At 43.2% G+C, this 15438-nt stretch overlaps 1 pseudogene; it reads right to left on the bottom strand.

Moving 5' to 3' along the window:
• Positions 1-4948: 4948 nt before the first annotated feature.
• LOC144252201 (semaphorin-4C-like) lies at positions 4949-9700 on the bottom strand (annotated as a pseudogene).
• Positions 9701-15438: the final 5738 nt, after the last annotated feature.

Below are 15438 nucleotides of genomic sequence, written 5' to 3'. Positions count from 1 at the left end.
GCATTGGGGAAAGTTTTCCATATAGCCCATAGTGCTATCTGAACATGGCTTTATCCTTTGCTCTGCTTCAAAGCTTGGCTATGTCCAATGAGCATATTTAGGATTGGTGATCTCCATATTTTCTATGTATTTTGGAGGTAGTGTTCTGGGCTCAACTCATTAGGGCCTCAGCTGTCCCCACTCACTGTCTTCTCACACAACATTCTGGGCCCCCACCTTGCTCTTTTTCCCAAAAGGCCAGCACTTGGCACAACTATGGCCAGGGCCCTGGAACTAAGGCCGTCCCTCTGAGCGGGTGTCCAGGCCATTTTCTGAGTGTGCACAGATCACAGGCTGGCTGAAGTCCTCAAATTCCACATCACCAAGGCAGGCATAACCTGACTTGTGCAGTTCTATGAGAATCTGGGTGTCCTGGGGGAAGGAACAGTGGATGGGCAGTCAGGGGCAAGGCCCAGTATCTAGTTTGGGAGATCCCCACAGTGCCCACTCATTGGCCTACTCAGGCACCGACATTCTTGGCATCCACAGCTTAAGCAGCCACCTTCATGCCCTCAAAGCACTTGGTAATGATGAGTAACACCTGCAGTTCCATCTCTGACAGCAGCCAGTACCCTGACTTACTGATCTCACTGAAGGTGGCTCTATGCTCATCCTTGTCCTGCAGTTTCTGTGGGAACAGGGAAAAGTCATGAAACACATGGGTGGAGGCAGATCAGGTATGAAGCATTCTGAAAATATGATGGTGCCCTAACTCTCAGCACTATCTCCTGCCCAGTGTGGTGGGGAAGACACACTCCTGTAGGCAGAGCTGCAACACAGGGCTAGAGGTTGAAAATGGGTTATATAAGAACTGTAAATTGCTTCAGGTCAATTTGGTATCACTTGTGTTTTGACACAAAGTTATGGAGTATATCTTGTTTTCAATGTTTATTTAGTATAAGTGATTTTGGATCTGTATGTACATTTATGGTAAATTATTATATTGAAATTATTATTTGAAATAATAATTTTTTATTGAAATAAAAATTTACAAAAAATAGGTAACTATCCCAAAGGAGTTTATTGATTAAAAATATCAACTAGTTGGCTATTTTATCTGCACATATTTAGTGGAAGTTTTAGTTGTTTCATACTGATTGGACTGAAGTAAATTTGTATATATATTTGAGATAAATATGAACTCTGATAAATTTTAAGTTATTCACTTCATAAATTATATTTTTGGAAAAAACCTCATGGCACTTTTAGTTGAGGAAAGTAAATGTCTTATCTGGAACTTGGCCCCAAAGAAAGAAAGGCTCCTTGATTTATTTCACTGAGTGGGTTTTGCTATGTTTTCTTTCCATTGGTAGTGTGTCCCATTACTAGGCACAGCTAAATTCTAGAATCACACATTTCAGGAATAAGGAAACCATAAGCAAATGTGGACATGTTTAGATAGCTTGGAACAAAAATCATGTCCTGTGATATACAAGAAATAAGTGATCATATCTTTTTTTTTCAGGTATAGTGATCAAAATATGTTCAAAGTAACAGGACTTCTGTCCCTGTAATGATATCCTATTAGATGCTGATGAGTAACCAAAAGCATAGAAACATGTGATAGGGAGACTCTCTTGATGTTATTGGCCCATGGTTATAGCCTACTGTTAATCAACCAATGTTCAGGCTTAAGTCATTTTATCAGAGGGAAGATTCAACTTTCACTAATTCAGATAACATCCAAAGACATAGCTCTTTCCTCATATAAGTAAAGCCATATTTTGGGCATAAGGTGGAAGAAATATATCAAAAGTGATAAAAAAGTACAATGTTGTTGACAATTCTAATGGGTTTGGATAAAATTTTATGTTCACATCTTGTCAATGGTGGTACTTCTTTCCTTGGTTGTCCAAATTAACCTTCACCAAACTCCTTATTGTATATATATTTGAGATAAATACAACTCTGATAAATTTTAAGTTATTCACTTCATGAATTATATTTGGAAAAAACCTCATGGTACTTTTAGTTGAGGAAAGTAAATGTCTTATCTGGAGCTTGGCCCCAAACAAAGAAGGCACCTTGAGTTATTCATTCTCAGCAAGTAACATTTCTTCCCATACCTTTATTCATCCACTATACAGCTATTTTAAATCAGTGAAACTATTTTGCAGTAAATTCAGAAGATATGTATATCCTCTTCTAACCAGTTCTCTATCTCAATTTCTTTAGAATAACTAGCAGCACCTATGTTCCCAATGGAACCTGGAAGAAATTGACAATAATTTTAAGGAAATAGGTCCTCCATATGATTAGATTGGTTTTATATCCATCAATCAATCATTCAATAAATGTTTTGAACAGTAACCAGCATTGTGTTCCACAGATACATGGTGATGTATCTGTGGAAAGCAAACAGAGAAACATTGTTTTTTTTTTTTTTTAATTCTTGTCTTTCTTTATAAAATTTGCATTGTTGTTAGGATAAATAAACCAACTTAATGATTGCTTAGCATAGTTATATTCTTCAGCTATTATTTACATTATACTTAGTATCCCAAATTATGATAGTTAATTTCATTAAATAATGGCTAATTAATAGGATTTTAAATTGGTGCATTTCTGGGAAGCCCCTTGGAATATAAAACAATAAACAGAGGTACAATATTCCCATTTGACAAGACACAATTATTTGCCTTAATTAAATTAATATTTTCAGAATTATTGTGGGGATAAATTTGTTAAACTGGTGCTTCAAGGAATTTCAGGTTCATTGTAGTGCTTCTAAAATCAATTCTTTTATATTATTCAGGGCATGAAAGCAAGTGCAAGTTTAGAATTCTATTTTTGTCAGGGTAACCAATTTTTGAAAAGCTAAACTTTGTTTCTTTCTTCTGACTAATAAAATAAGAGTCAAGAATTATCTTCCCAAATGAGTACAAAATATCAAATATCAATATTCACCTCAAACTTGTAAATTTGGGCAAATAATAATTTGAAAAATTAAAGAAACTTGTTTAATGTAATGAACTCAGGGGTGTACTTCTACTGAACTACACCTCAGTCCTTTTTGTTTTGTGAGACAGGGCATCAGTAAATTGTCCAAGTTGGCCTGGAGCATGCAAATCTTCCTACCTGAGACTCTGGAGTCACTGAGATTACAGGCCAGCATGATGATACTATATGGAGCTTACATGGAGCTTATGGAAAGGTAAGAATAATGCATATGTGTGTATCTTATACATAAATATATGCTTAGTCTGAAATATATCTGTCTGCATAAACTTTGTGTGTGTGTGTGTGTGTGTGTGTGTGTGTGCGTGTGTGTACGTATAATTATGGTGGTGCTAGGTGCTCTGAAGTCAGTGAAGGGCTATAATGCAGTGGGCAGGAATGGCCTCTCTGATAAGGTAACAAATGAACAAAGCATAAAAGTGAGAAAAGGGACCATTTGAATAGATGTACAAAGACAATAAAAGCAGCAGAAACTCCCTCAAAAAATCAGACACCCCGACTTATCAACTTGGAGTTACAGGACTGAAATCTACATTAAACCCAGGGGAAAAAATCCCAAGTTAAGAATATTATATATAAGATTGACCAAATTATGGGCATGCACAGATATGGCATAATGAATCCTATGATTATGTATATTTACAATATACCAATTTTAAAAAGTTATAATCTAAGTTAAGTGTGGTGGTGAATGTCTGTAATTCCAATGACTCAGAGTGAGGCAGGAAGATCTGGAGATCAAAGCCTACTTCAGCAGCTTAGTAAGGGCCTAACCAACCTAGTGAGAACCTGACTCCATATAAAAAATAAAAATTCTGGAAATGTAGCTCAGGGTTAGAGTGTCCCTGGGTTCAATCCTCAGTACCAAAAACCAAAAATAAAATAACAATAATTAAAATATAAACAAAAAAAGAGAACATCTAAAAGAAACCCCCAAAAGAACATTATTCATCAAAGACCAATAATCAGATTAACAGAAGATTTAACAACTGCTGCAGACACAAGCAGATAAAAAAGATTTCCAAAGGACTGAACAACAACAACAACCTGTCATCCTAGAGATTTATGACTAGTTAAACTATAACTAGAGTAGGGGCAGCAAAGGACAGCATTCTCCCTGAAAAAAAAACTATTAAGCAGTTATTAAACAATTAAACCACATATTTTGGTGCACACCCATAATCCAAGTAGCTCTGGAGGCTGATAGCAGAGGATCACAAGTTCAAGGACAATCTCAGCAACTTAGTGAGGCTTTAAGGAATTCAGGGAGATGCTGTCTGTAAGTAAAATATAAAAAAGGGTTTGGGATGTGGCAACCCTGGATTCAGTCCCCAGTACAAAAAATAATACATCTGAATAAAGCAAAATGACCCTAGAGAAAAGGTATCATTTGAAAGAGGAACAATTCACACAATACAATTGAAAAATATCTTTATCACTGTGGAATTAGAAAATAAATAAACAAAGAACCAAAATGGAGTCAGGTGACAACAGTGTTCTGAGGAGAGCAAGGTGACAGGTGTGTCAGAGTAACCTGGAGGGGAATGGCCCTGCTTTGGACAGGGCAAGTTTTGAACTTCTCAGCCAGAACTGTCCTTAGGGTGGGAGCTGACCTGGGCATGAAAGGACATAGACAACATCCACCCTTTTTTTTTTTTTTAGAGAGAGTGAGAGAGGAGAGAGAGAGAGAGAGAGAGAGAGAGAGAGAGAGAGAGAGAGAGAGAATTTTTAATATCTATTTATTTATTTATTTTTAATTCTCGGCGGACACAACATCTTTGTTGGTATGTGGTGCTGAGGATCGAACCCGGGCCGCACGCATGCCAGGCGAGCGCGCTACCGCTTGAGCCACATCCCGAGCCCCAACATCCACCCTTTTAATAACAAAAAGTGTCTCTAAACAATATCACAGGCCCTTAGGCCCTCTCTTGAGGGTTCTAGAAAGAGGTATTCAAGAAGGCAGGGGCTGGCCTGGGATGCCAGGAGGTGCAGATAGGGACCCACCTCCAAGCTGGCCCCAGTGTGTCCAGGCACAAATTTGAGGGGACCATCCAATTACAAGTATCCAACAGGATCTCAAAATTACTCATCTGTTTCTGGGCTGGAAAGGGGACTGATGTGTTCTTTGAGCAGCTCCAGGGAGTACACCAGGGTCCTCTCTGCTGCCTTGATTTTTTTCCAGATTTCCCTGAAGCTGCTGGCACAACGACCAAACCAGAAGAACCACTAACACCAGGCACAGAGCCCCCAGGGCAACCACAGCCAGCCACATCAGCCACAGGTATTCCATGGGGGCCTGAACCTCCAGGTCACTGAGGGGCCCACTATCACAGTCACAAGGTACCCCTCAACAGCCAGCCATGTCCCCTGATCCTCTGAAAAGCAGTTGTAGGCCCCAGCATGGTGATATTGGCCAGCCATCACCACCAGGGCTTGGAGACGGGCATCATAGTGGATAGAGCCTTGTTGGTCTGCAGGTAGGTCCTGGCCCTCAAAGATCCAGCAGGTATAGGCCAACTTGGAGGAGAGGCAACAGGGCAGTACCAAGTCTGTGCCCACTACCATTGTGATGTTTTTCAGCATTCGCCTCACTGTAGCAACAGAGAGGGAAGGTATAGCAGAGTCAGTGCAAGAGACCAAGGGCCAGGGAGGTGTGATGTGGAAAATCCACCCGAGGACCACAGCCCATCTGGAGGGGAGGGGGCCACAAAAAAGCTCACCTATCTTAGTGCCATGAAGGTCACAAAAGCCTATGGTGTCTGGGATCCCCATGTTCTGAACAAGCAGAGATCTGGCAGAGGAAAGGGGTATCAGAAGCTTGATTCCAACAACCCTATCCACCCACCTTCCTGGTCCCAGCCCTTGCAGAACCTGGCTCACCCAGAGTGGCTGGCCACAGACAAATAGTGACTAGTGTTGATGCTCCAGGCACAGTAGGAGTCCCTTGCAAGGACATAGTTTGCACAGATGTGGTACTTCACAGAGTCTGCCAGGGGCAGGTGGACCAGCTGAGAGCAGGAGCCAGCAAACAGCAGCTTCTGTGGGAGAAGAGGAGTGAGAGGGTTGGTAGGGCCACATGCATGCCAGGGCTGCTCAGACTCCAAGAAGCACAAGCAGGAGAGGTGCCCACATGAGGAAGAGGCAGACGACAGCACTGCAAAGGAAGGTGCAAGGTCTCAAGAAAACAGGGAAGCTATGCACACAGAAGGCCTGAAACATTTTCCTCCAGTGCCCTTGGCTCTCACAATAGCACCAGCATAGGATAAGATGTTCTCCGTTCGAATGGTAACTGCCAAAGAATATGGGGTTACACAACCTCATATTCTTTCTGCCATTACTCCATGTGCTGGGAAAAAAACATTTAAATGATAATAGCTGCAAAAGGCAAACAAATCATCATCCAAAGGATGCTGCAAATGTGTATGAGGGTTAAGGAAAAAGACAACACTTCAGGGGACATGGTGGGGAATCAGAGGGTCAGGCCCAGAGCACCACTGGGGACTAGGCAGAAACCAACCCTGGGAGGGCACCATATCAAAGCTGGGGAGGTCTGGTGAGCATGAAAAGGATCTGAGAGGAGGCTATAAGTAGAGTCCTGGCCCCACATAAAGGTGTCTAAAGAAAACATGAGTTTTCTCCAGGAGTAAATCTGGGAATGCAGCCCTGCAGAGACCAGGGTATACATAATGCTCCTGTGGAGTGCCAAACCTGTCAGCACACACCCTGACTTCCCAGGCTTGCCCTGAGCTGACTTAGGTGTGCTGAACTGGCCAACTATGCCAGCCTGATTTGGGGATAGTAGAGTGGGTGCAATGGCAGTGCATGAAGTCTAATTAGCTACCTTGCTTGGTGACAGCACAAGGCTTTCCAGTTTCCTTATCACACACTTGCAGTTCCTCCATCAGGTGGACCCAAGGCCTCAGGATCACAGCCTTGAGCAGCCAGTCATCTCCTGGAGAAGTCTGGAGAAGTCTGGAGTAGGGGTGTCAATGACAGGGAATGAGGCTCTTGGGTTTCTCCCAGCCCCAGACACACCCAAGAGCTTACCTACCTGTGCCAGTGAACAGCACTGTATAGGTGGCTTCGTCAAATCCTGTAAACTGGTTGGCCACCAGGTGGGTGAAGTTGGTGTTCTTCATGAGCAGGGGCTGGCTCCATGAAGGCTGAACCTGCTCGTCCATCAGTGGGTGCTTCTTGATAAAGATGAGGGTTCTGTCAGCCAGCTCCAGAGAACTGGTGTGACCATGGTGATGGTGCCATTTATTGATGCACTGGTCGGGGTAGGGGTATGGACAGGGGAGCTATCAGCAGGTGGGAGGCCACTGGAACTGACAGGGAACACTTCCTGCCCAGAGGACTCACTGAGCCAGGCTGGGGGCTGGGTACTGGGTCAGTGTAGTGACCCCACTTCTGCACTTCCTCAAAGTACTACTTGTAGGGACCTTGGAACACCCACTGGATCTCTTCCAACTAGTACCCACAGACTGCAGAAAGGTCCACATTACCCCTGTTGCAATGAGAGAGGGATCTCAAGGGTCAGGTCCAGTGCCCACCTTAACATCTCACCCCAGCTCCAGAGATTGCAGGAAGGCAGGTATCAGCACAAAATGCTCATGGGCAGAAGAATATACCAGCAGCCAGATCTAAAGTGCCACCAGGCAGGGCCTTGCCTTCTTTCCCCAGGGGCCTTTAAAAGGGGCAAGTACTCAGTGTTACAGACACTGACCACCTGGATGTCCCTATAAGACAGCATGGTTCAGGCCCTCCCACCCACATACTGCCCTTGACCTGAACACCTGCTTATCCCTACCCCAGAATTCCTGGCCAAATCACAATCATATATGAAATACAACAAATAAGGTGGTCTTGTGCCAGGAGGCACCCTGCAGGGTGTGCACAGCCTGTGGAATGTGGGCCACATTCAGGAATGTGGTCCACTTCTTCTGCAGTGTGCATGCACCCACTTTGTCACCCTTGCAGTTATCAAGCGGATGCAGTGGGTCAGCTACTACCCAGCCCACAGGGTTCCCAGGGCTCATGCTGGGCGCTCAATATCTTGCAGACATGGGTAACTCAGGCCACCAGCTGCTTGGTAAAGCAGTCATATTCAACCGCCCTCTCACTGAAGAAATACACCTTGTCGTCATCCCCTATGATGCTCCCCACACTCTCAGGGACATAGGCAGAGGCAATGAAGTGGGGCCCTGTGGCAAGGCAAGGAGGTTCAGTCATGAGGTGACAAGGACCTCACAGGTTTCCTGCCCTGGGCTTCCCCAGTCCTTCTCCCTGCTCACTGTTGAGCCATAAGGCCTCGTACTCTGCCTTCATGGGGTGATAGTGCCCCATGTTCCGGAGGATGACAGGCTGGGTGCCCAGGAAGTTACTGAGGGTGGCTGAGTACAACTCACCATCTGTGGGAAATGCAAGGACAGTCAGGCCATAAACAATGTGTAGACACCCCAGAGTGTGTCAAGTTCCAAGGGACTCACCCAAAACAGGCACAGCCACTCACCTAAAAGAAGGCCAGTATGGCCCTTAGCTGGGTCATAAGGACACTTCCCCTTCCCATAATCAAAATCTTCATGCTCCAAAGTGAAGGTGAGCATGTTCTAGGGGCAGAGGGAGCCAGTGAGGCAGATGAGCATGAGGGCAGGACCCCATACTGGAGGCAAGGGTGGCAGGCAGCCAGGGTGGGGCAGCACTCACAATGTAGGTGCACTTGGGCTGAAAGGCGTAGGTACCACAGACATAAAGGTGGGAGGTGTTGTAAGGCTGCAGGAAGCAGATGAAGTTGAAGCACTCCATCTTGGGGATAAAGTGGTCAGTCAGTGAGACCCCTAGGTGAGAGCCACTAGTGCCAAGACTAAAGAAAGTTCTGCCCTCACATGACAGTACTCCAGAAAACAGTGCCCTGTGTGGCCCAGGAGGCCGGCAGTGCCTGAGCATCCACCTGGTTGCTCTTCCCTTTCTCAGTACACTCGATCTTCTTCTCAGCTGGTGCCTCCCAGAAGATCTATTGGACAAGGAATGGTAATGTCATATGTACATGCAGAGAAGGAAGATACCCTGTGGGAAATCTTGATCCTCTCCTCGGGAAGCTTCTTTAAGTAGAGGACAGAACCCCCAGCCACCAGCAAGGAGCCCTGGCACTTGTCTTCCAAGTCACTCGGGAGGCTGAGGCAGAAGTTTTGCAAATTCAAGTCCAGCCCTGGCAATGTAGTAAGAACTTGTATGTAAATAAAGTTTGAAAAGTATGTAAATAAAGGGTCCCTGTGTTTAAGCTCAAGTACATGGGTATGTTTGGGGGGAGTCCCATGCTACCTCATCATGGCATACCCCAGTAAGTGCCATAGAAGGGAAGAGAGAGCTTGCTAATCCTGATGGGGGTTGGGAAGGCCTGGGGGCACACTATTTGGTGAGATACCATGTGGTTTAATTGGGTCAAATGGTGGTTGCATTCCAAGCTTTCTGAGGAATCTCCATACTACTTTCCAGAGTGGCTGTACCCATCCAAATTGATTTATTCTAAGCAAGTGTCTTCCCATGTCTTTTAAGTTTAGAGGCATGGGGTTCTGTTTCCAAGGATGTCATGCCATTGTTTAAAATTATTGTTGAAACTCCAAATATGTGTAGCTTTTCATCCACCCTTCCCACACACAAGTAAATGAATATCACAGTATCTCACTGGATCTTCAGTGCCCATACGTGTTTGCAGCTGATGGCAGGGTTGAAGTTTTTTGGCGGAGATAAGATAGCACAGGCTCAGAATGTTTCTCTCCTCCTCATTTCCGATCCTTTTATCATTGGAGATGGAGCCCAGCAGCCTGCTTGAATCCTTAGGTAGTGTGACCCTAGAATATTGGTGGCATTATTTCTACTCTCCATTAGGCACCAATAGCAAAACAGCAAATTGGGAGCACACTTATAGCATCTGCAGTAAGTCTGAAGTGTGTGTGCATTTGTTGGGCTGCAGTGATCAGATGAATCCTCTTTGTTAATATGTGACTTGCAACTTGAAGCCTCCCCAGTCTCTGGATTATAAAGCAGGTTGTTCTGTGGGCAGCCTTTCAGCCAGAGAACACGTGGAACAGAGCAAGGGCTAATTCTGGGAATGCAAAGAGCACACTGGAATTTTTTTCCTTTCCCTTTTGATGGTGACTTTAGGTAATGGCTTCATCAAAACCTGGCTGATTCCATAAAGCCTTGGAAGTAAGGACTGGTAGAAATGAGAGCACACTCTAGTATGTCAGCAAAAGAAGAACAAGGGGCTGCTCTTGTAACATGCACTCTAGTACCTTGACCCCTCTCCTAAAAAATATAGTTCCCAGTCAGGCGTGGTAGTGCATACCTGTAATCCTAGTGGCTCTAAAGGCTGAGGCAGGAGGATTGCAAGTTCAAAGCCAGCCTCAGCAAAAGCAAGGCCCTAAGCAACTCAGTGAGACCCTGTTTCTAAATAAAATATGAAAAAGGGGTGGGGATGTGGATCAGTGGTTAAGTGTCCCTGGGTTCAATCTCCTGTAAAGGGGGGATTTTTTGTGTATGCTAATTATATAGAATAGTGGATTTTGTTGTGGTATATTTTAAAGTGCATATACCACAACTGTAGCATAGACAAAGGGGTTAGAGGGAGAGACGAAGGGGTGCAAGGGGAGGGTACCCTGAATAAAATATATCAATCAGACTATCATGAATCCTATAAAGAAAGAAACTTTCAAGCCTGCCACAGAACTAAGACTCTGTCTACCACCAAAAGATGGAGCTGGCGGCAGAGGGCTTCTGTCATGTCCCTTTGGCTTAGAAACAAATATTTGTTAACACCTTTTCAGAACCTAACACATAAATTGAGACTGAAATAGAAGACCGGAATTTATTATACTTGATCATGACCTGTTGGCATATTACTTAGGATCTATTGATTCCCTTCTATAATTCCATAGTCATAAAGAGAATTGGAATCATTTTGTTAAAAGCTAGAATGCTAGGTAGTGCTTGCCCTGGAGAAAATGTACCAGAAGTTTGTGCCTCAGAGAAGTGGAGTGGAGTTACAGCTACAAACCTGTTTTCTCTGATATCCATTTCTAGGAAATTGTTTTCACACTATCTGAGCATCTCTTAATTAATTGGTAAAATTAATTTCTGAGCAGAATTGTACTTTGGTCTGATAAGCCAGAAAATCCCCTCTTATTCACCCCTCACACACACTCTGCTTAGCATTTTTACAAGGATTCTCCCCTCTTTAAAGACGAAGAATGATTGTTGTTTTTATTTTATCAATCCACATATTTAAACAGTTTTTTTTTCTGTTTTGTTTTATACCTGAAATTGAACCCAATGGCAGTTAACCACTGAGCTATATACCTATCCCTTTTTCTATTTTATTTAGAGACAGGATCTCACTGAGTTGCTGAGGCTGGCTTTGAACTTGCAATCCACTTACCTCAGGCTTTAGAGTTGCCGAGATTACTGGTGTGCACCATTGCACCCAGCTAAACATAATTTTTTAATTCCACTTCTACACATGGGTGTATAAAGTCAATGTGACCTCAACTGATGTAACCTGCAGATTAGCCATGGAATGGTAATCACAAACAAGATTGGTGTCTTTTTAAGCAAATGGTTAGACATGTCATCATTTTTTCACAGTTTGTCCATGGTTAGCATATACAGTTTCAGCAAGAATTTTGCAGTTTCTGATGTAAGTTCTTGCCATGAATTTTTATTGGGGGAGGCAGGGATAGGAGCTGGGATTTTCACACTAAAGCCTGCTGTCTGTTGTGTGGAACCTGGAAATAGGTTAGGGAGATTGTTATTTGGACCTTCATGATATTTCTGTACCCCATAATGAGCGAGTTTGTTCTAGACAGATTGATAGCACTCCAGTTTTTTTTTCTTTTGCATTTGACTGTGCAGATGACATAAAAACATTTTGTGAATTGGAAAGTATGATCACATTCCCCCTCAGGTTTCATTGAGGCACAGATTCCTAGTTAATCTAGTTTATGCCTGCACAGTTTTGAGGAGGTGAAGTACTTTTGCTCTGAAGGATGCTGCAGCCACTTTTCAAGTGGGAAAAAAGTCATCTCTAATACATGTGAAATTTTTCACTACCTAAGAGGAAGGGAGTTGGAAAACAGCTTTTTTCTTTTTCTTTTTTTTCCTTTTTCTTTTTTTTTTTTTTTTTTTGTACCTGGGATTGAACTCAGTGGCACTCAACTACTGAGCCACATCCCAGCCCCACCCCTTTTGTATTTTATTTAGAGACAGGTTTTCCCTGACTTGCTTAGGGCCTTGCTAAGTTGTTGAGGCTGGCTTTGAATTTGCCAACTTCCTGCCTCAGCCTCCTGAGCTGCTGGGATTACAGGCATGCCCAGCTAGGAAGCAGTTTTAAGTCACAGAGACATTTGATGTGCATATTTGTGTGAGTTAGAGTCTTACTAGAGACATTTTTAAAAATAGTTTTTTAAGTTGTAGATGAACTCAATATCATTATCTGGTTTATGTATTTTTATGTGGTGCTGAGGATTGAACCCCAGTGCCTCACTTGTGCTAGGCAAGCACTCTACCACTGAGCCACAACTCCAGCCCACAAATTAATTTATTAAAGCTCAGCTTTTCCTCCTGTCAAGTGGAGTATTACCAACATACTTCACAGGGTTGCAAAGAGGAGTTAGAAAAAGTGCTTAGAAGAATATATTCCCTATAATCCTTAGATATTGTGATTTATGTATCATGCATGATTCCAAGTAGTTTACATCATAAAACATGCCTAAGAAGGGTGAAATGAATATACCCTAGTGGTAGAAAGTGGTAGAAAAAGCAATTTGACACATTCTGGCGTTCTGATACATTCTTACTCTGGAGTCCTGATACATTCTTACTCAGATCGTGAATGGGGTTCTGTGTGCCCCTCCTATGGTCCATGATGGTTTTGTTAGGTTTGTATATAGTAGGAGTACAGGTAGAGCAGCAGATGACACAGCCTCGGGGCCAGGCTGTATTTATCCACGTTACCTGGGCAAAGACCTGAGGTTCCTGGGGGAGGAAACAAACACTAGCTGATAAAGTTTGGTGCTACTAATCATGATTCCAGAGAAAGCAAGGTTTCCCAGCTAGCTGGTGACAGATTCCTACTTGCTCTTCCTTTAAGCTAAGTGATGAGCAGAGGTTGATGGGCAGGGAGTGGGGGTGAGTTTGATTCTTCCTCATGGCTTTATCTTTGTGAAATAGGTTAGGGAGATTGTTATTTGGACCTTCATGATATTTCTGTACCCCTTAATGAGCGAGTTTGTTCTAGACAGATTGATAGCACTCCATAAATAGAGATGGCCCCCACCTTACGATGGGTTGACTTAAAATATTTCAACTTTACAGTGATGTGAGAGCAGATATTGGCAACCACTCTGTTGTTTTCACTTTGAGTTTAATATTCAGTGAATTCCATGAGCCTTAACACACTGTGTTATAAATTGAGCTCTGTGCTGGGCACAGGGGTGCAGGCCTGCACCTGTAATCCCAGCAGTTTGGGAGGCTGAAGCAGGAATATCAAAAGTTCGAGTCCAGTTTTACCAACTTGGCGAGGCCGTAAGCAACTCAGCACAACTCTGTCTCTAAATAAAATACAAAATAGGGATGAGATGTGCCTCAGTGGTTGAGCACCCCTGAGTTCAATCCCCAGTACCCCCTTGTGACAAAAAGAGGTATGGTATCAGTGATTTTGCTCTGCAGTAGACTCACACCACTGGACTTTGTTTAAGGCAAGCTAGGCTGAGATTTGACATTTGGTGGCTTAAGTGTATTGAATGCATTTTCAATACAATGTTTTTAAATTCCTGTGGGCATCCTTTTATTGTAGATTGAAGAGTACAGGTATTGGTTGGTGGATTGAGGATTAGGGGACAACCTCTAAATGTTTATGTCATCTATAGAAAAGCAAAGAATTGACATAAATCAGTCTGTGCCTTATGCTGGTAAACGTATAACAAATTATTGCTGTAATGACTGATAACACTCAGTTTGGAATTGGGGATTCATGTTAGCATATGACTCTTTGGAGCCAGTACAAGCTTATAAACTCACACAACTAATTAATACCACTTGTGTGCTGGGTACTGTGCTAAGTGGTTTAGGTATATTTGTTCATTTAAACATCACTGTAACTTTTGTTTTTTTGGTACCAGGGATTGAACCCTGGGGAACTTAACCACAGAGCCACATCCCAAACTCTTTTGTTATAACCACAGAGCCACATCCCCAGCTCTTTTTATATTTTATTTAAAGACATGGTCTTGCTAAGTAAGTTGATTAGGGCCTTGCTAAGTTGCTGAGCTGGTTTTAACTTGCAGTCTTCCTGCCTAAGCTTCCAGAGCTTCTGTGATTACTGGTGTGTCACCATGCCTGGCATAGAACCTCTTTTGAAAGGAGAAAACTGAAGTTCATAGAGTTCAAGAAGCTAGCCCAAGGTTACATGGGTTGTAAGTGACAGAATTTCCATGGGGATCCATACAGCCTGGCTTCAGGGTTCATGCTGTGTACTCAAAACTATACTGTCACCTCTCAGCAAAATTTCCACATTGCTAATTTGAAGTTTCCTTAAGTTAGAAAAAGTCACACAAGAGCACAGTCTAAATCAGAGCTAAACTTGACTAAATCCTTTGCTCTCTCCCATTTGCAAGCAGGTGCAGCTGTAGGTGGGGGAAATAGGTTCCTTCCTCCCTTTGAGAGTCCAGAATTACCCCTTAAAAGCCACACACTCCTCCTGGCTGTGTCTTCTCTCCCATAGGCATCCCTCTTTCCCCAGACTGTGCCAAGCATACATCACTCTCTTCACACAGGAGTCTCCAAGGGCCTCCAAAAGCATAATTAAGTTTTACCTTATGGCTGATTTTCCTCCCTGGAATCAGCCACTGTGGAATTCTGAGGAACCAAACACTTGTCTTTATCACATTGTTTATTCTATATAAGCCATTCTTTTATTCTTGTACCAGGGATTGAACCCCATGCTGTTTAACCACTGAGCCACATCCCCAGCCCTTTTCTTGTATTTTATTTTGAGATAGGGACTCACTGAGTTGCCTAGAGCCTCACTAAATTGCTGAGACTAGCCTTGAAGGTGCCATCCTCCTCCTTCAGCCCCCTGAACTGCTGGAATTACAGGTATGCACCACCTCCCTAGCACATCCCCAGCCCCATCCATCACTCAGACACTCATACTCCACCCCAACTCTACACTTTTGAGTTTTTTTCAAGCTACCCCCTAGGGCCCTCTTCTTCATAGGAGTGCTCGTTTTGTCACCAAATAATGTAGATCAGTGCCTTGAAAATGAAAATGTCTTAATTTGAAGATTATTTTTTCCTTTCGTCATTCTAGGCAAAGAAAAGGCATTTCTTCTCACTGTGAATCATCAGGATGCTGCAATGTAGGAAACATTCTTTGTTGATATT

The sequence above is a fragment of the Urocitellus parryii genome, unplaced genomic scaffold (genome assembly GCF_045843805.1).
Source record: "Urocitellus parryii isolate mUroPar1 unplaced genomic scaffold, mUroPar1.hap1 Scaffold_37, whole genome shotgun sequence".
NCBI classification, from domain to species: Eukaryota; Metazoa; Chordata; class Mammalia; order Rodentia; family Sciuridae; genus Urocitellus; species Urocitellus parryii.
This window is presented reverse-complemented; position numbering and strand designations above follow the sequence as displayed.